Consider the following 24,322-nt stretch of genomic DNA (forward strand, 5'->3'; position numbering starts at 1 on the left):
ATCTTTTAAACGATTTTGATTTTTACAATTATCATAATTGTAAGAATTTTAATTGATTTAATTGATGAATTATTTTAATTAATAAAGAAATATTGGCTAAGACACTCAGCAATGCACAGACTTAAAGAGGTAATGGCCGAGGCACAATAATTAAACTACATTGAAGAAATGTTGGCTAACATACTGGCCGAGGTCGCTTGTGGCCGAGGCACAATAATGAACTTCTTAAAGAGGTAGTGGCCGAGGTCCTGGAGTCTGCTTGACTATTGAAATATTTACAGAGACGTGATAATTTATTGTGTTAAAAAGACAGTAACCGAGGTCGCTTGCGGGTGAGGCACAATAATCAACTCCATTGATGAGATATTGGTCAAGACACTGCAATGCACAGTGTTAAAGAGGTAGTGGGCGAGGTTGCTTGCGGCCGAGGCCCTGGAGTCTACTTCAATAAGGAGATAGTAACCGAGACGTTATAATTTACAGTATTAAGAGACAGGTTGCTTACGGCCGAAGCACAATAATCAACTCCATTGCAAAAATATTAGCTGAGCTGTTGCAATGTATAGCCTCAAAGAAATAGTATCTGAGGTCGCTTGTAACCGAGGCATTGTAGTCTATTCTATTAAATAGTTATTAGCCGGGATGCTAAAATCACAATGCTATAAACCAAAATTTCTATTTTTGCTATGAATCAATGCTATAGTCTATTTTTGGCATTATAATGAGGTGGGACTATATGGTTTGAATGTTAGTTAGTGATTTTTAGCGTGCTAGCTGGCCATATAGAGTGTATGGGCAGTGTATGACCTTGCCTCGACCTTCAAGAACGACATAAATTTAATCAGAATATGGGCTAAAATATGGTTTGTCTTAGAAAAATAAAATTCGGTAAACAGTGCAATTTTACAGGTTAAACTTTAAGGACGTTCTTTAACTAAAGAAATATTAAGAAACTTGGAAAAAATTCAAGAATCATCATGTGGCTTCAAAATCGACGATTTTTTTTTAATAAATGTGAAATATCCTATAATATAACTAACTTCAGGTTTAAAATGTCAACCTCAATTTTGACATATTTGTAATCTTCATTAAAAATCCTTTAAAATGAGTACAAACACGACATATTTATCTTCAATATTAATGAAGTTATGGTCAACTTCCGGTTAAGAATGTCAACGTCAATTTAGACATATTTGTAATCGTCGTGAAAAATCCTTTAAAATGAGTCCAAACAGTATATGTTTAATTCCATTATTACTCGAGATATGAGCGACTTCCGATTTGAAATGTCAATGTCATTTTGACATATTTTTAATTTTTATAAAATGTCTTAATATTTGTCACAAAAACAAAAATATAATAAAAAAAAAATAAAAAATTAAGGTTGATGTTAATATTTAAAAATTAAATTGCTATATTCATTGTTGCTAACTTCGGGTTTAATATTTTTTATTCAAACTTTTTTGTTTTTTGAGATAAATGCGTCATCTTTGGACTCATTTTAAAGATTTTTTAATGAAGATGACAAATATGTCAAAATTGACGTTGACGTTTCAAACCGGAAGTGATTGTATCTCCATTAATATCAAAGTTAAATATGTCGTGTTTGGACTCATTTTAAAGGATTTTTTATGAAGTTGATAAATATTTCAAAATTAATAGTTGTCGAAAATCTTCTTATAAAAATTATATAGCGCTGTATATTTTGCCAAGTCGGATCTGACCTTCTCCAATCAAGATATGCTAACAATCAGTTATAGATCGCTTGTAATTAATAGAAGTGGCCTACACTCAACCTTTTCACGTGTTCATATAAGAAGTGATAATTTAATTTTAAATAAACTTTCTAGGAGTTTCTGATAGGGAAAATGGTTTTAGATATGGTTAATTAAAAAGAATTTTTGTCTTAGAGTTGACTCTTTAGTTTGAGTTAAAAGAATGAAAAATGATTAAGTTGTTGTTTTTGTTGCATTAAAACCCCGGTGGGGGTTCGCTACAGGGCCCCACATGTCACAGTAAGGTTCGATACGTACGGGCACGTATTTTGCAAATACACCGTCTCGAAACGCGTACGATCAGCAGCGAATAAGCAGAGAGCAGCCGCCGCCCCATAAACCGCCATAAACCGTCGCGGCCTAATTGATGACGGCGTAAATTTGTCCGCTTTTAATGATTTCTACCCGGGGTGCATTAATAATTCAACCAGAGCGCGTAAATTCGCGCTACGTTTCTTTATTTACTTCTTCTCGTTTTATTCCCCATCCTTCTCCTTTCCATTTTTTTTATTATTTATTTATCTTTTTTTGATTATTTTTTACCCCGCAGCGAAACTAGAATTATTGGCTTTGTTACAGAAGAAATCTTATTGATCTTGTTTATCTTAAGAGGTGGATTTGTGTTTATCGACATCTCATTTCTCGTTTTTGTTTTTTTTTTTGAACTCTAAGAACTCGCTTCGGCACTCGTATAAGAAACAAACAAAAGCGATAAATAACACCAGGAACAATTAAAGCAACTTCTCTTTGCGCTCCCTCTCTCGGTTTCTCGTCGAAATCGTTCTGGAAAAGGGTTGAACGGTGGAGAATGTGTGTGGAGAAATGCGAATAATTTATGTCCGGCTGTTTTCCGAAAACCTTCCAACCCCACGGAGTTGAACCTAATGTGAAACGGCAAACTCAGGTTCATTTGTTTTGCTACAGAATGAAAAATGACCGAAAACCTACGTGTGAATACAAAAAAGATTTTTTTTTGCGGGGCAAAGTTAATTTAAATAAATTCAATTATTGGTGTGAAATTTTCGGTGGCAGATTTCGATCCAAATCCAAACCCCCGGAGTTCTTCGCCACTTCAACTAGGGCAACAGGTGGGTCGTCCTCGAGGAATTTATTCGCACCGCAACATATTCGCTTTCCTCCAAGTATCTCATTGATCCCTTTGGGTTTATATGTTTACAAAAAAATATTCCTCATTTTTTCTTCCCACACAATCCGACGTTGCTTCTTTTACTTCTTCACGGACGAGATGTTGTGGATGAGATAACGTCGGCAATTAAAAACCCACTAAGTAAGTAAGGAGAATTAAACGCAACAAATTGCGAGCGCGTACCTAATGGGGGCGCGAACACATGTTGGAATAATTTTAACGGTGGAAGGTTGTCGTCGTCGCGCCATAAATAATTCAGTGTTGTTTTATGCTAACGCGAGATTCACACGTTCCGAATTAATCCAGATCGCTACGAATAGATATTTAAAACTTATAGTTAATTACTCATTCCTTTTTTTTTCTTTTCCTTCGAGCTACCGTGGTACGCACCTGCTATATAATATATATACACACAAAGATACACAAAGATCCAACCGACCGAGAAGAGAGACGGCTCAAAACCAGTTTTTCAAATTTAATTAATGAGGCAATTAATAAAAATAAAAAATTAATTTAAAAAAAATCATGAAAAATCGAATTCTTAAGATATATTCATGAAATGTTGCATATTTATAGAGAAAAGTACGTTCTTTTCATTGAATTAAACCGTTCCTGAAAATCTCAATTGGTTCTTGAGATAACAAGTTTTGAAAAAGCGGCAATTTTTGTGCCTCAACTGTTTATAATTGTTTTTAAAAAATCGTGAAAAATCGAATTCTTAAGATATATTGATGAAATGTTGCACATTTATAGAGGAAAGTATGTTCTTTTCAAAGAACGAACCCCATTTTGAAAATCTCCATTAACTCTTGAAATATAAAGTTTTGAAAAAGCGGTAATTTTTGTGATTAATCTAATTTTTCGCAATCTTCTTAAAAAAATCATGAAAAATCGAATTCTTAAGATATATTGATGAAATATTGCATACTTAGAGAGGAAAGAACGTTCTTTGCAATGGACGAAACCGTTCCTGAAAATCTCAATTAGTTCTTGAAATAACAAGTTTTAAAAAAGCGTACATTTTTGTGCCTTAACTGTTTATAATTGTTTTTAAAAAATCGTGAAAAATCGAATTCTTAAGATATATTGATGAAATGTTGCACATTTATAGAGGAAAGTATGTTCTTTTCAAAGAACGAACCCCATTTTGAAAATTTCCATTGGTTCTTGAGATATCAAGTTTTGAAGAAACACAATTTTTGTGATTAACCTAATTTGTCGCAATCTTGTTAAAAAAATCGTGAAAAATAGTACTCTTAAGATATATTAATGAAATATTGCATATTTATAGAGGAAAGTACGATCTTTTCAAAGAACGAAACCAATTTTGAAAATCTCCATTAACTCTTGAAATATAAAGTTTTGAAAAAGCGGTAATTTTTGTGATTAATCTAATTTTTCGCAATCTTTTTAAAAAAATCATGAAAAATCGAATTCTTGAGATATATTGATGAAATATTGCATACTTAGAGAGGAAAGTACGTTCTTTGCAATAAACGAAACCGTTCCTGAAAATCTCAATTAGTTCTTGAAATAACAAGTTTTAAAAAAGCGTACATTTTTGTGCCTTAACTGTTTATAATTGTTTTTAAAAAATCGAATTCTTAAGGTATATTGATTAAATGTTGCACATTTATAGAGGAAAGTATGTTCTTTTCAAAGAACGAACCCCATTTTGAAAATTTCCATTGGTTCTTGAGATATCAAGTTTTGAAGAAACACAATTTTTGTGATTAACCTAATTTGTCGCAATCTTGTTAAAAAAATCGCGAAAAATAGCACTCTTAAGATATATTAATGAAATATTGCATATTTATAGAGGAAAGTACGATCTTTTCAAAGAACGAAACCAATTTTGAAAATCTCCATTAACTCTTGAAATATAAAGTTTTGAAAAAGCGGTAATTTTCGTGATTAATCTAATTTTTCGCAATCTTCTTTAAAAAAATCATGAAAAATCGAATTCTTAAGATATATTGATGAAATATTGCATACTTAGAGAGGAAAGTACGCTCTTTGCAATGAATGAAACCGTTCCTGAAAATCTCAATTAGTTCTTGAAATAACAAGTTTTAAAAAAGCGGCAATTTTTGTGCCTTAACTGTTTATAATTGTTTTTAAAAAATCGTGAAAAATCGAATTCTTAAGATATATTGATGAAATGTTGCACATTTATAGAGGAAAGTATGTTCTTTTCAAAGAACGAACCCCATTTTGAAAATTTCCATTGGTTCTTGAGATATCAAGTTTTGAAGAAACACAATTTTTGTGATTAACCTAATTTGTCGCAATCTTGTTAAAAAAATCGTGAAAAATAGTACTCTTAAGATATATTAATGAAATATTGCATATTTATAGAGGAAAGTACGATCTTTTCAAAGAACGAAACCAATTTTGAAAATCTCCATTAACTCTTGAAATATAAAGTTTTGAAAAAGCGGTAATTTTCGTGATTAATCTAATTTTTCGCAATCTTCTTTAAAAAATCATGAAAAATCGAATTCTTAAGATATATTGATGAAATGTTGCACATTCATAGAGGAAAGTATGTTCTTTTCAAAGAACGAACCCCATTTTGAAAATTTCCATTGGTTCTTAAGATATCAAGTTTTGAAGAAACGCAATTTTTGTGATTAACCTAATTTGTCGCAATCTTGTTAAAAAAATCGCGAAAAATAGTACTCTTAAGATATATTAATGAAATATTGCAAATTTATAGAGGAAAGTACGATCTTTTCAAAGAACGAAACCAATTTTGAAAATCTCCATTAACTCTTGAAATATAAAGTTTTGAAAAAGCGGTAATTTTTGTGATTAATCTAATTTTTCGCAATCTTCTTTAAAAAATCATGAAAAATCGAATTCTTAAGATATATTGATGAAATATTGCATACTTAGAGAGGAAAGTACGTTCTTTGCAATCAACGAAACCGTTCCTGAAAATCTCAATTAGTTCTTGAAATAACAAGTTTTGAAAAAGCGGCAATTTTTGTGCCTTAACTGTTTATAATTGTTTTTAAAAAATCGTGAAAAATCGAATTCTTAAGATATATTGATAAAATGTTGCACATTTATAGAGGAAAGTATGTTCTTTTCAAAGAACGAACCCCATTTTGAAAATTTCCATTGGTTCTTGAGATATCAAGTTTTGAAGAAACGCAATTTTTGTGATTAACCTAATTTGTCGCAATCTTGTTAAAAAAATCGCGAAAAATAGTATTCTTAAGATATATTAACGAAATATTGCATATTTATAGAGAAAAGTACGTTCTTTTCAAAGAACGAAACCGATTTTGAAAATTTCCATTGGTTCTTGAGATATCAAGTTTTGAAGAAACGCAATTTTTGTGATTAACCTATTTTGTCGCAATCTTGTTAAAAAAATCGCGAAAAATAGTACTCTTAAGATATATTAATGAAATATTGCATATTTATAGAGGAAAGTACGTTCTTTTCAAGGAACGAAACCAATTTTAAAAATCTCAATTGGCTCTTGAGATAACAAATTTTGAAAAAGCAGCAACTTTTGTGATTAATCTAATTTTTTAAAAAAATCTCAAATCAAAACTGTATTTAAAAATCTCTAATCGTTCTTAAGACAAAGATTTTTGAAAAATCGTTAAAAATTAAATTCTTAAGATAGAATTTAGGTTATGTCATGAAGATTTTCAAAATGTTAAGCGAATTTTAACCTAATTTCATGTATCACACCCTATATCCATCATCAAATTCACTTTTAAACAGTTAGATGACATAACTAATTGGTGTTTTGTTTTCGGCCATCTTGGATTTTTTTTAATATAAAAATAAAAATATTTCGAGAAGTTTTATAGATAAATATGTCGTGTTTGGGTTCATTTTAAAGGATTTTTCGCGAAGATGACTAATTTTTAATATTTTCGATACGTTAATAATCGATTTTTTTTTGAATTATTATTAAATTATTTAATTTTAATTCGAACTCAATTAATCTTAGTGTTAGTTGAATTCCGGTTGAAGAAAAGCTTAACCACGTGATTTATTAACATGTTAATGACTACGGTAGTCGTCAGGTGGCCTGTGTAGTAATGACATTATTACTTGGTTCTCTCTCCCGCGAGCGAAGCAGTTAATTTATGTATGGGATACGTTATCGGTTTCCGATCTTTCCGAGGCCTCTTTTTTCTCAATCCCGTACCTTCTTCAGCCACTTCCACCTTGTAATTGCGAACAACGCGCTAGCTTTTCGCAACGTAATCGCGCGTAATGCACGCGCTCTTCTTTTCCTGATGCCGAGTTCGGGACGCACACCTGTTGCCGGCGACGACGTCGAACGACAGCATAAAATATTAAAATTTTTCCGACAAAAATAACAAAAAAAACATTAATTCAGAGCGAAATCGGAATTCAATAAGAGAAAGTCAATAAGATTAGTTGGTAATTACGTACATGCATATATGTATGTGTCTCTTGTGGTTAAAATAGACTCGTGGTTTGTTTTTAGGTAGTTTGAATGCGTCCAATAAAAGAATGATGAGATTAGAAAGCAACCCACTCGAATTAACACGTTAATTACCGTTTATGTTTTCGATCGGTTTCGATTTGATCTGAATAATACAATTTGAAAGTGCGTCATTAATTCAAATGATATAAACATTTTTTCAAAACTTAATTCTAAAATTGACGCGTTTTCAAACCTTGATATCTCAACAACCAATAGAGTATTTCAAGAACGGTTTCGTTCATTGCAAAGAATGGCCTTTCTTCTATAAATATGCAATATTTCATCAATATATCTTAAGAGTACGATTTTTCACGATTTTTTAAACAAGATTGCAATAAAAATAGATTGATCAAAAAAATTGTCGTTTCTTCAAACCTTGATATCTCAAGAACCAATAGAGATTTTCAAGAACGGTTTCGTTCTTTGAAAAGAACGTACTTTTCTTTATAAATGTGGAATATTTCATCAATATATCTTAGGAAGTCGATTTTTCGCGATTTTTTAAAGAAGGTTGAGGAATATTAGAGAAGTTGTAAAAATTGATATTTTTTAAAGCTTGATATCTCAAGAACCAATAGAGATTTTCAAGAACGGTTTCGTTTAATGAAAAGAACGTACTTTCCTCTATAAATATGCAATATTTCATTAATATATCTTAAGAATTCGATTTTTTACGATTTTTTAAAACAAGATTGAACAAATAATGAATTATGTAGTCATAAAAAAATTGTTTGTTCAAAAATTATTATCTCAAGTTCATAAATTGTAAAAAATTCAAAATCTAACAAGCACATAATTGGTGCCTATTTTTTAGTTATAAAACTAAGATATTTTGAGATACTTAATTAAAATCGATTATTAACGTGTAGATTTGATTAAAAATTAATAATCTACATCAAAAATCCTTTAAAATGAACCCAAACTCGATGGGGTTATCTCAAAAAATAACTAAGATATCAAACGAATTAATTAAAAAAACAATCGAAAATCGGTACTTTTAAATTAATGATATCTCGGTTGATTTTGGAGATAACTCCATCGAGTTTGGGCTCGTTTTAAAGGATTTTCAATGTAGATTACGATTTAGTTAAAATAACCACGATTGTCATTTTTTTAAATTTATTTTTGGTGCTATCTCAATTATTTTTTTTGAGATCGATTATTAACGTGTAGATTAGATTAAAAATTAACAATCTTCATTAAAAATCCTTTAAAACGAACCCAAACTCGATGGGGTTATCTCAAAAAATAACTAAGATATCAAACGAATTAATTAAAAAAACAATCGAAAATCGGTGTTTTTAAATTAATGATATCTCGGTTGTTTTTGGAGATAACTCCATCGAGTTTGGGCTCATTTTAAAGGATTTTCAATGTAGATTACGATTTAGTTAAAATAACCACGATTGTCATTTTATTAAATTTATTTTTGGTGCTATCTCAATTATTTTTTTTGAGATCGATTATTAACGTGTAGATTTGATTAAAAATTGTTAATCTTTATTAAAAATCCTTTAAAACGAACCCAAACTCGATGGGGTTATCTCAAAAAATAACCAAGATATCACAAAAATTAATTAAAAAAACAATCGAAAATCGGTACTTTTAAATTAATGATATCTCGGTTGTTTTTGGAGATAACTCCATCGAGTTTGGGCTCATTTTAAAGGATTTTCAATGTAGATTACGATTTAGTTAAAATAACCACGATTGTCATTTTTTTTAATTTATTTTTTGTGTTATCTCACTTATTTTTTTTAGATCGATTATTAACGTGTAGATTTGATTAAAAATTGTTAATCTTTATTAAAAATCCTTTAAAATGAATCCAAACTCGATGGGGTTATCTCAAAAAATAACCAAGATATCACAAAAATTAATTAAAAAAACAATCGAAAATCGGTACTTTTAAATTAATGATATCTCGGTTGTTTTTGGAGATAACTCCATCGAGTTTGGGCTCGTTTTAAAGTATTTTTAATTTCCTACTCTAAAATATAACTTTTATTGATGAATTAGTAAAAAAAATTTAAATCAATTTTTGGAAAAATGTTTGTTATAATCGCAATCGCGATAAAATGAAAGTAGAGGGAACAATCGGTAAGAGAACGTGTTATTAAATAATAAAACGTTGAAAAACGGAAAAATAAATCGCGAAGAGTTCGACTTCGGTATAAGAAGGACGAAGAGACCTCGTACGGTGTGTGTTCTTCTTCTGTTCTTGCGCTTCCATCAGGTCTGAAAAGTATCTCACGACCTCGGAGCACCAGCAGAAGAAGACAAACGCTTCTTGGCCCGCGGCGAAGAACCGTGATACCAGAATTGCGGCGAAGAACAACAACGAAGAGACTCGGAGGAAATTCTCACGCGTGCCCGAAATCAAAGAAACAAAAACCGAGAAATGTTAGATTTTGAGATTGTTGCAACAACCGGAAGCTGTTAATGACAGAGTACAAAAAGGGAAAAAAATTGTTTTGTTGAAAGAACATTCCTTGCCGATTGAATTAAGACCCTTAACACCTTTTAAATCTGACACTAATTGTTCAAGATACAAATCACAAATAACATCATCATCTTTTCTTCTCACTTCTACATGAGATGTAATAATAAAAGATTTGTGAAGATTCATAATCCAATTTAGATTGGGTACCGGGAATCTTATGGTGGTGGACCATGAAGAGGACGAGACTCCTCGCTCGATCGACGAGGTGATAAGTAAATTCGTAGCTCACGTGTCGTCGAATTGAAAAGAAACTTGTCCCGTATTGTTGCTTTTCTTTCGTTGTATTCTCGCGCTTTAAGCTTTCGAATCTCGTTTTCGGGTTTTATCCGTGTTTCGGTGAGCGTGAAAATTTAATAAGAACGTGTCCGACTCTAAGTTATGAATCATCGTTAAATCTAATTCTTTTTTAACTTACCACTATTTACACAAAATCCTTAAATCATCACAAACACAGTTTTTAAAATTACACTATGTAAAAGCACAATCACTAAATAATGTTTTGATTAATTTTTGGATTAACTCACAAAGGTTTTGAAAAACTCGCGTGTTTGTTTTAAGATAGTAAGTTTAAATTTTAAAGTGATAGGTGCGCGCGAGTCTCCGTGCGCCGTTGAAGTGAAGGTAAACTCGCTCAGGTGCGACTTTGCTGAAGAGAGAGACTTAGTACCAGCAGGAGACCGCCTTCTTACCACGTCTTCCGTTCTTAGGAAAAGGCTGGGCTTCGGGAGCGCGCGATGGTCGCAATCCCATTGGAAGAGCAGACCGCGGGACGCCTCACTAAAAAAAATCCTGCACTAATCGCAAACGGTCACCGTCACGCTTAGAACCTCTCAAGATGCTATTGGTTCTATAAGATCAATTACGTAACCAGACCATTTTAACTATTTCTATTTCATTTCTTTTTTTTTTTAATCGCACTCTGTGTAAACGCAAACGAGATCCTTTTGAAACAAGACATCCTGCTGTTCCCGCTTCTGGAGATGCTACGTTTCCTTGGGCAAACAAGACGACCCGCAAATTTGCATATCTTGGCCAAAAACACCTACTCCCGGACGATGGTCAGTCGGAGTCTTGGAGGGTCTTCGGGTCCTAGTAGGGATGTTTTTGGGGCAACCACAAAGGGGGTGGGTTCCATTAATCTCCCGCTCATCTACAAGCGGTCTGCTCGCATACATATTCACATGTAGAAAGCTTGGAAAGGGGGAGTTCGAATTCGAACCCCACCTCATCTTGCATTAAATTAGATTCGAATTAATAATCTTTGAAAGTATAAGAATTTTTTAGTGTTAGTTCTAGTTTTAATAGTTATTAAATGCTAAATTGTTGTATATTTTTATTGATCTAAAACTAGAACTACCAAAATTTTCCCCATATGAATCCGTTAAATCGAAATTTGACTGTGTTATTATTATTTTCTTTTATTATTGCGATTTATCCAGCGAATAATCGATATGTTTGGGCTAAGTTCTGGGTGCTAAGTCGGCCGTGAGCTTGTCAGCCAGCCAGCCAGTAGCACCAGCTTGTATGCAAATTAGGAGCAAGGATCCGAGGTCCTGGAGGACGCGTCTTATCGGGTTCTGGGTGGAAAGGGGTGAGTAAGATAGGGGGTTGAAACGCCGGCCAACAACTCACCGCGTCGTGAGGGACGTGAGGGGTAAGAGACCCTTTTCAAAGGCGTCCGCACACCTACACTAAAACCTGGACTAGTACTTACACTAAACGAAGGAAAATTCCGCAGAGGAAGGCGGCGACGGCTTTACAGTTTCCTGCGAAAAGCGAAAAAAAATAAAAAGGAGGACGACGAAGAACCCCAAAAACAAACGAGGAGTTAAAGGCCGTCCGCGCTAACTGCATGCATTCCTGCCGTTTCGGGGCACATCGCATCGCGTGGATACAATTAATAAACATGCAACTTTGCCGGCAGTAGCTGGGGCGAACGCTGCTTCGGTGGTTCGATACACGGCGGGGTCTCTTTCTGATTTATTATACTGCACCGAAATACAAAAAAAAAAGAAAAATTCTTATATTTTCAAAAATTATTAATTCGAATCTAACTTAACTTCAAGCTTTCTACATATGTATGCGAGCAGACCGCTTGAAGATGAGATTAATAACCCACCACCTTTGTGGTTGTTTCAAAAACATCCCCGCTAAGTGTAACAATAAGTCTAGTGTTAGTTCTAATGCTTGTTCTATCATTGAACTAAAACTAGAACTAACACTACACCTAGAACTAGAATCATTCGGGTTTAGCCGTCTTTAGAGACATGCGGCTAAACCCGAATGATTCTAGTTCAAGGTATAGTGTTAATTCTACATAGTAACAGTGCCTGAACATAGTAACAAGACCTAGAACTAGAATCATTCGGGTTTAGCCGTCTTGAGAGACGTGCGGCTAAATCCGAATGATTCTAGTTCTAGGTCTAGTGTTAGTTCTAGTATTGCACTAGCACTATCACTAGAACTAACACAAGACCTAAAACTAGAATCATTCGGGTTTAGCCGTCTTGAGAGACGTGCGGCTAAATCCGAATGATTCTAGTTCTAGGTCTAGTGTTAGTTCTAGTATTGCACTAGCACTATCACTAGAACTAACACAAGACCTAAAACTAGAAACATTCGGGTTTAGCCGTCTTTAAAGACGTGCGGCTAAACCCGAATGTTTCTAGTTTTAGGTCTAGTATTAGTTCTAGTTTTACCTTAACACTATCACTAGAACCAACACAAGACCTAGAACTAGAATCATTCGGGTTTAGCCGTCTTTAGAGACGTGCGGCTAAGGTGCAACCCCAATCGCGATTAGGATATAGATTATAGCCCCTCGACTCCTATACTTCAAAACCAATAGAAATATATCTTCACTATACATTGTTGTTACGAGTTACGAGAAATAAGTCGCTTGCGGCCGAGGCGGTGCTTCGATCGGGTTTCATCTTTAAATCCTTTGATTTCTTTTTCATAATTGACAGAAATATATCTTTGCTACCTTATTATAGCTATAACAACGGCATTCTTTATCCGATAATTATTAATTTTTTAAAATAATTATTTTTTTTTATATTAACCCATAGAAATGATTAAAAATACGTAATCTTCACGAAAAATCCTTTAAAATGAACCCAAACTCGACTAAATTATCTCTAAAAACAACCGAGATACGATTATTTTAAAAGTAACGATCGTCGATTGTTTCTAAATTAATTTTTAGTTGTATCTTACTGATTTTTTGAGATAACCCCATCAAGTTTGGGTTCATTTTAAAGGATTTTTTATTTAGATTAAGAATTTTTACTAATATTTATATGTTAATAACACGATAGATGGCGTGGTCATCAACATCTTTTTCAAAAAACTATATTTTTGTAGAAATCATAATCTGCTTTTAAAATGCTTTAAAACGAGCCCAAACACGACTAGGTTATCTTTAAAAACAACCGAGATACGATTATTTTAAAAGTAACGATCGTCGATTGTTTCTAAATTAATTTTTAGTTGTATCTTAGTGATTTTTTGAGATAACCCCATCAAGTTTGGGTTCATTTTAAAGGATTTTTTATTTAGATTAAGAATTTTTACTAATATTTATATGTTAATAACACGATAGATGGCGTGGTCATCAACATCTTATTCAAAAAACTTTATTTTTGTAGAAATCATAATCTGCTTTTAAAATGCTTTAAAACGAGCCCAAACACGACTAGGTTATCTTTAAAAACAACCGAGATACGATTATTTTAAAAGTAACGATCGTCGATTGTTTCTAAATTAATTTTTAGTTATATCTTAGTCATTTTTTGAGATAACCCCATCGAGTTTGGGCTCATTTTAAAGGATATTTTATGAAGATTAGGAATTTTTAATAATATTTATATGTTAATAACTCGATAGATGTCGTGGTGATCAACATCTTATTCAAAAAACTTTACTTTTGTAGAAATCATAATCTGCGTTTGAAATCCTTTAAAACGAACCCAAACACGACTAGGTTATCTTTAAAAACAACCGAGATACGATTATTTTAAAAGTAACGATCGTCGATTGTTTCTAAATTTATTTTTAGTTGTATCTTAGTCATTTTTTGAGATAACCCCATCGAGTTTGGGCTCATTTTAAAGGATATTTTATGAAGATTAGGAATTTTTAATAATATTTATATGTTAATAACTCGATAGATGTCGTGGTGATCAACACCTTATTCAAAAACCTTTACTTTTGTAGAAATCATAATCTGCGTTTGAAATCCTTTAAAACGAACCCAAACACGACTAGGTTATCTTTAAAAACAACCGAGATACGATTATTTTAAAAGTAACGATCGTCGATTGTTTCTAAATTAATTTTTAGTTGTATCTTAGCGATTTTTTGAGATAACCCCATCAAGTTTGGGTTCATTTTAAAGGATTTTTTGTGTAGATTGACAATTTTTAATAATATTTATATGTTCATAACTCGATAGATGTCGTGATTATCGACATCTTAATCAAAAAACTTTATTTCCGTAGAAATGATAATCTTCGTTTAAAATCCTTTAAAATGAATCCAAACATGATGGGGTTATCTCAAAAACTAACCGAGATACAACCGAAATGAAATCTAGAAACAATCGACGATCGCAACTTTTAAAATAATCATATCTCCGTCGTTTTTAAAAATAACCTAATCGTGTTTGGGCTCATTTTAAAGGATTTTTGATGCAGATGATGAATTTTTAATGAAATTATAAGTTTGGGATGTTTAAAAAAATGTCGTGTTAATTTGAATAATAATGAATGAAAAACAATGGTTGGGTCACGTGTTTTGTCGTCCCCTCGGCCGAATTTCGATCGATAAACCCCGGCTAATCCAATTAATATATGCGAAATGTGGAACACGAGAGCACAATAAGTCTCCTCTCCATCTGCAGCAGGAGGGTCAGAGAGTGTACCTGTCGTCTTCCACAAACTCCACCGACCGCCTTGAGATGTCCGCCTTGGAAATAGCCATAGATGGACTGTACTAATAAACCCACCCAAAATGTTCGCTCACTTTACCACGTTTCAATAATTTTATTCATTAAATGAGATGATTTTCAAAAAATATTGCAATAATTAATCTTCTAAATTGAATGAATTCAATGAATTTTGATGTTAAAAAGAAATAATGTTATTAATGTGGTGATTATGGCGTAGTGGTCATTTCCAACGTCTCGAATAACTGTCTTTAGTCTTTAGGAACTAAGGGGTAAAATGCTAAGGCAAACGGAGAGAAGAGAAGGGTCTCTATTCTCTGGAGAGTGTGTGCCGGACGTTGTACAACTCCTTATACACTGACCGTAACAGTTCGCTGAAGACAGATATCGGATTGAGATTGGGGGAGGGGTTTATTGTTTCCTCTAAAAGATGTAGTATTAAAAAATATTTTCGAAGAAAAAAAATTCAAATTGAAATCGATCCATCACGATCTCGCTTGTTTTGGTCAATTTGCTGCATGCCTTAATCGGGTATTAACGATGAGGTTTGCATAAACCCACTTATTACTTATTACTACAGAATTGTGAAGCATGAATGGCATGATTCACTCTTTCCACATCGAATTTAGGTTATGTTAATAAAAATGTTTTAACTCAAAGTTGTATAAATAGCTCGAAGGTATTATTTTTTTCGTTCTCGTTTTCAATTTAAAACAATTACCGGACACACGCGGCCAATGGCAAACAAACCGTATACTTTATGCCTTTATGTTCAGCGATTGCTATCTGCGCGGAGACTTAATACAATGCTTAAGAGGAGAGGCCATGGTAAATTGCGGGGCAAGCAATTCGAAGAGACCTCACACGTTCACGGCACATTTTACCAACTTAAAATCTTTTTCGGACAAATCCATTTAGGATGTTATGTTAATATCTTCATTAACCCCGGATTATTCGATCGAGGGGTCAACTTCGTAATAATAAATCGTCACGGAATCGTGAACGAAACCCGACCGAATAAGAATGGGGAATGTTGGGAAACGCTTTAGTTGCGTCTTGAAACCTTATTTCCTATGATTTTAGAACTAACTCTTGAAGTTTACGTAACCTCAAAATCGAAGACCTTCAATGTATGTTTTGTTAAGTTTTGTTTACACGTGGAGGAAATCTTACTTGATACAATAAAATCTCGTTATAACGGACTTGGTTATAATGAACTTTGGATATAACGGACAAAATGATGATGTTTAACGTGCAGTATTTGCTTTATTATTTTTTTTCTCAATAATTAGTCGTTTTTGGAAAAATTTTAGAGAGACAAAAAAGTTTTTGGATATTTTCATCTACCTAGTAGTAGTAAAATTGTTTTAATGTATTTATCATCTCCATAAAAAAGATATTAGCAAAAATGTAAAGGGGGTGGTTACGTTTAGAAATTTAGAAGGATAGGTTGAAAGTACAAATAGGGTCAAAACGTGCCCTATTATGAGTTAAACATATTCCCCAAATTTCATTTTCCTAGCGTTTATGGTTTTTGAGAAAAAAAAATTAAGCCAAAATTTTCCGCCATTTTTGGAGGGGTGTAGCTCCTTAGGGGAGCCGAAATCGCCCATGGTTCATATATCAAAGTACCCTTAAAATTCACTAAAGAATCACCCCTTGAAGTTTGTTGCAGTCATTCAGATACACCCTGTATATACATATACAGGGTGATTCACATAAGAACCGACACAGAGCAGGGACATGTAGAGGACAATAAATTAAGATGATTTAACACAATTTATCTCTATACTAAATTGTACCCCTGAGGAGTTATAGGCCTTCAAAGTTGGGTCTTAAATTTTTAAATCATTGAATATCTTCGTAATACATTAAGCTAGAAAAACCAAATTTGGTATACGTTATGAGTGTACTGAAGGTATTAATTGGTAGCAAATTGAGACCAATTATGGCATTTCAAAGGGTTGATTAAGGGTGATGGTCTCTTATTATTTTTTAAAAAACATTGTCGTTTTCATAAAAAACTCAAATAACTAAAGACACGTATTTCGTTAATGCTACTTAAAATCATCGAAAATTCAGTAGTCGGCTGTGAAATTGTACGTCAAACTTGACAAATAGGTTATAAAACTTTGTTGTCAAATAATTTTATAACCTATTTGTCAAGTTTGACGTACAATTTCATAGCCGACTACTGAATTTTCGCTTATTTTAAGTAACATTACAAAATAAGTGTCTTTCGACAAAGTTTTTTAAAAAATATTAAGAGTAAAAAAAGTTTTAGAATTAAATTCCACATGAAATGAAGTAGTAATGCATAAAATCCGTCAACAGGTTAAAAAGATCTGTCAAAATTTAAGATACCATCACCCTTAATCAACACTTTGAAATGCCTCAATTGAGTTCAATTTGCTACCAATTAATACTCTTGGTACACTCATAACGTATACCAACTTTGGTTTTTCTAGCTTAATTTATTACGGAGATATTGAACTTTTTAAAAATTTAAGAGCCAACTTTGAAGTCCTATAACTCCTCAGGTATACAACTTAGTATAGAGGTAAGTTACTTTAAATCATCTTAATTTATTGTCCTCTACATGTCCCATGTTATGTGAATCACCCTGTATATATATTTAGTACTTAGCTCTAGTAACAATGCTGTAGATCTAGAATTAACGCTAGATCTAGAAACATATGGTTTTAGTCCCACGTCTGTCAAGACGGCTAAAACCGAATGATTCTAATTCCAGGTTTAGTGTTAGTTCTAGTAACAATGCTAATGTAAAACTAGAACTAAGTTTTACACTTAGTTCTAGTTTTACACCCGAAATAAAAGATAAAATGTAAATTTTTGGCGCAACTTTGACAGCTCATAGCTCGAAAACAAAAGAGTTGCGACCCTATGTTTGTATAAAAAAATTGTATTATTTTGGTAAGTATTACGTCCTGGTAAAGTTTCCCGATTAAAAACTGAACCACCCTGTATACATAATAAATTGTTTTTGAGATTATCTTAATAATTATTGTTTAAATCAAAAAAAATTTCGAACAAATCTTATTTAGAATCGAGTCAGTAACAACTTTCATTAAAACATTTTTTTCGAATAGCCGATATTATAGAATTTAAGATTTCCCTGTGAACAGTACGATGAGAATTCAATGTTTGATAAAATTGTTTCAGATTCTACTTCTATTGATTCACCGGCAATATCAACATTTCCTTGTTTAACCTTGTTTTGGGGTTGATGTGCACATACACTCAGATTTAGGAGAAGTTTATGGTGAGTATTGTATCAATGTAGCGTCTCGGCCTCAAGTGACCTTGAGTTATTTACGAGAAATCTTTGTGTAACATTTATTATTGATTGCCGAAAAATGTTTTATTATTTCAAAACTTCTTGTACGATTATGCTTATATGTTATAATATTGTTTTTTGAAGATAGATTAAGAAAAAAAAGTTGGAACAAGAGAGTAGAGGACGGTTAATTATACGCCAATAACGCCAACGATGGATAATTTATGGGGGCGAATGGCCACGGGCCGCGCGGGTTTAAACTCTCTTCTCGGAATCTAAACGAACGATCGGCAAATACGGTCGGGTGCGAAAAATTGACACCTTATCGCGTGGACTTCGAGGTGTACGAAGTGCCGCGCCGCACTAACGCTTAATAATAATAAACGTCGACCGACGCCGAGAGAAGTCATCAGATACACGCTGTCATAACGAACGTCCCCCCGAACAAACATCGTGACGGAATCGTTTGCCCCACGTCAGACACTTTTCGTCCATCACTTCCTTTTTTTTATTTTTCCTTTAAGCCTCTCCTCATTACATTTAATAAGAAATCTTTTCTTTGATATAACATTTCGATTATACATGAAAACTTCTACATAACGGTTCTCGTTAGAACAGAATATTATAACAATTAAAACTGGAACTAACACTAGACCTAGAATTAGAAAGTATCGGGTTTAGCCGTGCGTCTGTTTCTAGTTCTAGGTCTAGTGTTAATTCTAGTTTTAGTTCAATAAAAATATGCAACATAGTGATATCTTATGTTAACTAGAGCTACCTACCACTCTTACTAGAACTCACATTAGACCTAGAACTAGAATCATTCGGATTTAGCCGCACGTCTCTCAAGACGGCTAAACCCGAATGATTCTAGTTCTAGGTCTTGTGTTAGTTCTAGTGATAGTCTTAGTTTAAAACTAGAACTAACACTAGTGTTAGTTTAACAAGGTTAAATAAGGAAATGTAGACATTGCCGGGGAATCAATAGAAGTAGTGATATTTGAAACAATTGTATCAAAAATTCAATTCTCATCGTACTGTTCACAGGGAAATCTTAGATTCTATAATATCGGTTATTCAAAAAAAATGTTTTAATGAAAGTTGTTACTGACTCGATTCTAAATAAGATTTGTTCGAAAATTTTTTTGATTTAAACAATAATTATTAAGATAATCTCAAAAACAATTTATTATGTATACAGGGTGGTTCAGTTTTTAATCGGGAAACTTTACCAGGATGTAATACTTACCAAAACAATACAAGTTTTTTATACAAACATAGGGTCGCAACTCTTTTGTTTTCGAGCTATGAGCTGTCAAAGTTGCGCCAAAAATTTACATTTTATCTTTTATTTCGGGTGTAAAACTAGAACTAAGCCTTAGACTACAACTAGAAGACTAGACTTAAACTTAGTTCTAGTTTTACACTAGCATTGTTACTACAACTAACACTAAACCTGGAACTACAATCATTCGGTTTTAGCCGTCTTGAGAGACGTGCGGCTAAAACCGTATGTTTCTAGTTCTAGGTCTAGTGTTAATTCTAGATCTACAGCATTGTTACTAGAACTAAGTACTAAATATATATATATATGTATATATATTTTGTCCGTTATATCCAAAGCCCATTCTAACCAAGTCCGTTATAACGAGATTTTATTGTATCAAGTAAGCTTTCCTCCACGTGTAAACAAAACTTAACAAAACATACATTGAAGGTCTTAGGACACTAGTGTTAGTTCTAGTTTTAATTCAATGAAAAATATACAACAATGAATATAATAACTAAAGTTAGAATTAACACTAGCATTAGAACCTACACTAGACCTAGAACTAGAATCATTCAGGTTTAGCCGCACGTCTCTCAAGACTGCTAAACCCTAACGATTCTAGTTTTAGGTCTTGTGTTAGTTCTAGTGATAGTGCAATACTAGAACTAACACAAGACCTAAAACTATAATCATTCGTGTTTAGCCGTCTTTAAAAACGTGCGGCTAAACCCAAATGATTCTAGTTCTAGGTCATGTATAAGTTCTAGTGATAGTGCTAGTGCAATACTAGAACTAACACAAGACCGAGAACTAGAATCATTCGGATTTAGCCGCACGTCTCTCAAGACGGCTAAACCCGAATGATTCTAGTTCTAGGTCTTGTGTTAGTTTCTAGTGTTAGTTCTAGTTTTAATTCAATGAAAAATATACAACAATGAATATAATAACTAAAGTTAGAATTAACACTAGCATTAGAACCTACACTAGACCTAGAACTAGAATCATTCAGGTTTAGCCGCACGTCTCTCAAGACGGCTAAACCCGAACGATTCTAGTTTTAGGTCTTGTGTTAGTTCTAGTGATAGTGCAATACTAGAACTAACACAAGACCTAAAACTATAATCATTCGTGTTTAGCTGTCTTTAAAAACGTGCGGCTAAACCCAAATGATTCTAGTTCTAGGTCTTGTATAAGTTCTAGTGATAGTGCTAGTGCAATACTAGAACTAACACAAGACCGAGAACTAGAATCATTCGGATTTAGCCGCACGTCTCTCAAGACGGCTAAACCCGAATGATTCTAGTTCTAGGTCTTGTGTTAGTTCTAGTGTTAGTTCTAGTTTTAATTCAATGAAAAATATACAACAATGAATATAATAACTAAAGTTAGAATTAACACTAGCATTAGAACCTACACTAGACCTAGAACTAGAATCATTCAGGTTTAGCCGCACGTCTCTCAAGACGGCTAAACCCGAACGATTCTAGTTTTAGGTCTTGTGTTAGTTCTAGTGATAGTGCAATATTAGAACTAACACAAGACCTAAAACTATAATCATTCGTGTTTAGCCGTCTTTAAAAACGTGCGGCTAAACCCAAATGATTCTTTTTAGATGAAAATACTTTTTTCTATACTTTTTCAATGTTATATTTATTTAAGTTCTCTATTCGACATGTTTCGAGGATCCAGTCCTCATCTTCAGGAAAATTCGTCAATTTTTGAATAAAAGATAACCATATCCCTCGGATTACAATTCAAAACGCCGATGAATTCCAGAATCTTCCGATTCAATTTTAATAGTTTATTTCCGTTTTAATTGTTTAGTCCTAAGAATTTTGAATTGTAATCCGAGGGATATGGTTATCTTTTATTCAAAAATTGACGAATTTTCCTGAAGATGAGGACTACTAGATCCTCGAAACATGTCGAATAGAGAACTTAAATAAATATAACATTGAAAAAGTATAGAAAAAAGTATTTTCATCTAAATCAACACAATGTTAAGAAAAACCAAAAACAATTATCCAAATGATTCTAGTTCTAGGTCTTATATAAGTTCTAGTGATAGTGCTAGTGCAATACTAGAACTAACACAAGACCGAGAACTAGAATCATTCGGATTTAGCCGCACGTCTCTCAAGACGGCTAAACCCGAATGATTCTAGTTCTAGGTCTTGTGTTAGTTCTAGTGATAATTTTAGTTTTAATCCATAGTTTTAATTCAATGAAAAATATACAACGATGAATATAATAACTAAAGTTAGAATTAACACTAGCATTAGAACCAACACTAGACCTAGAACTAGAATCATTCAGGTTTAGCCGCACGTCTCTCAAGACGGCTAAACCCGAACGATTCTAGTTTTAGGTCTTGTGTTAGTTCTAGTGATAGTGCAATACTAGAACTAACACAAGACCTAAAACTATAATCATTCGTGTTTAGCCGTCTTTAAAAACGTGCGGCTAAACCCGAATGATTCTAGTTTTAGGTCTTGTGTTAGTTCTAGTTTTAGTTCATTAAAAATACGTAACATAGTGATATCTTATGTTAACTAGCGCTACCTACCACTGTCACTAGAACTCACATAAAACTAGAAACAATCAGACATGTTTCTTTTTATGTGGGACAAAGTAAGTAGGTACGCTCTAAGTTTCTATGGTAATATATATTTTCATTAAAGTCAATGTGTTATTTAGGACGTGATGACAAGAAATTAATGATTTCTACTAAATAAATTTAGAGAAGGAATTTAGATGTGGATGCATCCAGAATACGAGAAAATTTATATTGAAATCTACATATACCTATTCTAGAAAAACTTCATATAGTACTAAATAGAATTCTATTCAAACGAATGTTTTAATTATTTCATGCAAAGCTGATTTATTTAACTCATTCATGTTGTTATATACCAGAAATTAAAATTTTCTCTTATATGTTAAAAGAACCGGGATTTTTTTTGATAAAATTGAATTTTCATCGTACTCTTCACAGGGAAATTTTTAATTCTATAATATCAATTATTCTAAAAAAATATTTTAATGAAAGTTGTTACTGACTTGATTCTGAATAAGATTTGATCGAAAAAAATTTTGATTCAAACAACAATTATTAAGATAACCTCAAAAACATTTTATATATTATGAAAACAGCGCTTAATAACACTTAAAACTAGAACTAACACTAGATCTAGAACTAGAAAGTTTCGGGTTTATCCGTGCGTCTTCAGACGTTCACATGTTGAAAGTGCAAATTAAAAGCTAAAATTGAAAGTTTTATTGTATAACTACTTTAGGGAATATTTATTATTATCTGCACCCCTTTTTTAATCTTTTTATTTTAGAAAACCGCCGATTTAGTGCAATTATCAGAACGGGCTTGCTCTAATTACGGTAATTATTTAAGTGGTGCTGACGCAGGGTGCCCCGTTCGGACGATGCGGTCCCCGGGCTCGAAACGTTCGTTGAGGGGGAGGAGAAGGTTGGTGGTGCCTCCGGACGGGGTGACATTAGCGACCTAAGACAGTGGTTGGCGAACCCTCGCCAGTTAAGACGTAGCAACGTCGCGGCCCGTGGCCAGACACCCCCATAATTAATCATACATTGTAATTAGTTCCTGTTGGAAAGGGATGGACTTGGTGTGACCTTAAACCAGTAACTCTCAAAATGTCATATTTTATTATTATTTTTTATCGATATATTTTCTATAAATCTTATTAATTTAATTTAATTAATTCAATTTTTAGTTAAAAATGATGTTGAGCGATTATGTAAGATTAATTGTTTTGGAACCACTGCATAAATCCTTTATATGCATGGCGGATACGTCAAGAAAGGGTATAACAGGACTGGCCCTTTGTATGTTAAGTTTCGGGGAGGACTGTGTCTTCAGGAAGGACTGGGTCGCTTCTTGCCCGTTTCTTGTCGACCTGAATAATAGAGAAAGGGACACATAGGAGGGCAAGTCCCTATTCTACACACCCCACACAGCGCCTAAGGATCAAAAGGGCTACAATCACGCACGTGATTTTGATTTGACTTGAATCATAAATAAATTCAAGTTGTAATAAAAAATGTTACGATATTTAAGTTAAAGGAAATATTGAAAGAAAGGGAACTTAAAGTGAGGTTGAAGCAAAGTTAAATCGACCCGAAGGAATCAAAATCGTGAACTTACGAATCGATAAAAATAATTGCACCAGATCGTCGGTCGAGATTTCGAAGCCGCCTTACTGAGCAAACATGGCAATTATTGCTTGTGGTGCCTTGACTTGAGCTCCACCAGTCAAGAGATACCGGCGGCATTCTTCACTCTTACTCTCCTCAACTTTAACACCTTCTACTAAAGAAAATAAAAAAAAATGTATCTCTCATCCCATCTTAATTTTTAAACATTTTTATTAACTAAAAAAATAAAAAATAATGAAAAGAATTTCGAATTGAATAGGAAAGGTGTTTGCATGTTCTGTGTACACAAACGAACGAGAACTCGTGTACTAGTTAATAATCGTCGTGTTGTTCCTTTAGGTTAGGTGGAAAAAGCGGCGGTATCGCCACAATTCACCTGATGTTGTTTTCAAAGGTTAGATCGACGATACTCGGTTCGGGTAGGAACCGGGAGGGACCTGAGGGGGAGCAGTTTATTTCCGCGCCCCACTCGGCAATTAGCACTGCTACTACATTACCAACGGTACGTGTTTTTTGGGGGGCGCGTTTTTACAAAAACCATCACCTATTTTCAGTCCGAAGGCGGCGACTATCTGGAACCTGGAACGTCAAAATGCAAATCGCCCCCTCTCTGCCCGACTCCCTCAAGTCCAATTTATTGCCTGACCCCTCTCTTCGAAAGCGAAACAACCAAACCAGCGGAGGGAACTTTTTTTTTGCTTCATCGCTGA

The 24,322-nt window shown here is 33.3% G+C and overlaps 1 protein-coding gene and 1 long non-coding RNA gene across 8 annotated transcripts in view; one reads left to right on the top strand and one right to left on the bottom strand.

Annotated features, from left to right (window-relative positions):
- Window positions 1–24,322, bottom strand: part of LOC111426588 (jim lovell) — a 123,342-nt gene that overhangs the window by 37,907 nt on the left and 61,113 nt on the right. The window contains exon 1 of one of the 7 annotated variants that reach the window (XM_023061196.2): window positions 10,324–10,497. The exons of the other annotated variants lie outside the window; for them this stretch is intronic. The gene's annotated coding sequence lies outside the window, so the exon portion shown is untranslated. Of the gene's footprint in view, window positions 1–10,323; window positions 10,498–24,322 lie in introns of those variants that run through there. 7 annotated transcript variants of the gene reach the window in all.
- LOC111426591 (uncharacterized) overlaps window positions 1–24,322 on the top strand; it is an 85,215-nt gene that overhangs the window by 5,004 nt on the left and 55,889 nt on the right. The window contains exon 3 of the long non-coding RNA XR_002707852.2: window positions 18,040–18,139. This is a non-coding gene — a long non-coding RNA (uncharacterized lncRNA). The remainder of the gene's footprint in view (window positions 1–18,039; window positions 18,140–24,322) is intronic.

The sequence above is a fragment of the Onthophagus taurus genome, chromosome 5, assembly GCF_036711975.1.
Source record: "Onthophagus taurus isolate NC chromosome 5, IU_Otau_3.0, whole genome shotgun sequence".
Classification (NCBI taxonomy): Eukaryota; Metazoa; Arthropoda; class Insecta; order Coleoptera; family Scarabaeidae; genus Onthophagus; species Onthophagus taurus.